The sequence below is a fragment of the Mustela nigripes genome, chromosome 5, assembly GCF_022355385.1.
Source record: "Mustela nigripes isolate SB6536 chromosome 5, MUSNIG.SB6536, whole genome shotgun sequence".
Taxonomy (NCBI): Eukaryota; Metazoa; Chordata; class Mammalia; order Carnivora; family Mustelidae; genus Mustela; species Mustela nigripes.
In genome coordinates, this window is record NC_081561.1 from 106,651,225 (window position 1) to 106,652,783 (window position 1,559).

The window sequence follows — 1,559 nt, forward strand, 5'->3', positions numbered from 1 at the left end:
TGGTAATACAATCCTTGGCTTGTATTTAATTTTGTATCACATAGATCTCATAATCTAGAGGCTAAAACTAACCTCTCTCTGATTCATTGTTCCTAAGAAGTCAAAATCTTTTATTTTCAAAGATTTTATTTATTTATTTGCCAGAGAGAGAGAGAGGAGAGCACAAACAGGGAAACAGGGAGAGCTGCAGGCAGAGGGAGAAGCAGGCTCCCTGCTGAACAAGGAGCCCAACACTGGACTTGATCCCAGGACCCTGGGATCACCACCTGAGCTGAAGGCAGATGCCCAACAGACTGAGTCACCCAGGCATCTCTCTTTCCTTCCTTCCTTCCTCCTTCTTCCTTCCTTCCTTCCTTCTTTTCTTCCTTTCTTAATATGGAATGCTTCACAAATTTGCATGTCATCCTTGTGCAGGATCCATTCTAATCTTCTCTATATAATTCCGATTTTTTAGTATATGTGCTATTGAAGCAAGTACTGGCTCTGGATTTCTTAATGAAAGAATCTCTGTCTTTGACCTTAGTTTTCAGAGAGCCAAACTCAGGGTCCAATCGAAGAAGTGTAGTAGATTTTACTAATGAAACAATAAAAGGGTTTGAAACCCTTATTATGATAAAAACATGCAAAATTTTTCAATGAATTATAAAATTATTGCAGACCCAAAACCTAGTAAGATAATGAAATAGATGTGTTCCAGGAATTTCCTGTTTATAAGGATCAGATTTGCCTAGAAAGTCAATAAAGAGCTGGAGTAATCTGAAAATAGTTCTTCAAATTGAGAGGGCCTATTCAGTCCAGCTAATAAAAGTGATAGAAGAAATAAAACAAAATAAAAACTTTAAAGCTGATGGACAAAAAGAGAAAGAGAACCGTAAGTGAAACACAGATATTGGCCGATAAGCGGAAGAGGTATGAAGGGGAAAATGAGACCCCAAGAGCTTGAGGTCAGCCTTGACCTATGTAAAGGAGAAGATAAGATATACCCAAGCTTACCTACTGTTAAAGGGACTATTTGAAGAAGAGGACTTGTTTTGCATAGTAACTAGATCAGAAAAACTAATATAAACCCCAAACAGTATAACAGAAGAAGAAGAGTAACATTTCAAGCACTTACTAAAATGATTTCCTGACAGAGCCAGTCCTCAGGACATAGCAAGAAAGATGTTTGGGGTTTTCTTTTAAGTTTCTATTTAAATTCAAGTTAGTTAACATACAGTGTAATGTTAGTTTCAGGTGTACAACATAGTGATTGAACACGTCCATACAATACCCGGTGCTCATCACAAGAGGTACCCCCCTGAATCCCCGTGACCTATTTTACCCATCCAATTGCCTCTGGTAACCATCAGTTCTCTAAGTTTCATGTGTAGAGTCTAAGCCAGGAATGGGTGGGAGACCACATTTACTCTTTCTCACTGAGTGTCCTCTCATCTTCCAAGGTATCATATTGCCTGCATCCCAAATTCAGGTCACTATCCCATCAAGAAGAGAGGATAAGATCTATTTAAATAAAACCTCTTAAAAAAAGATTTTATTTATTTGATAGAGAAAGAGAGAAA

The 1,559-nt window shown here is 37.8% G+C and overlaps 1 non-coding gene across 1 annotated transcript; it reads right to left on the reverse strand.

Annotated features, from left to right (window-relative positions):
- Positions 1-369: 369 nt before the first annotated feature.
- Positions 370-478, reverse strand: LOC132018845 (U6 spliceosomal RNA). The gene has a single exon (XR_009404625.1). It is a non-coding gene; the product is annotated as a U6 spliceosomal RNA (small nuclear RNA).
- Between the last annotated feature and the right edge of the window lie 1,081 nt (positions 479-1,559).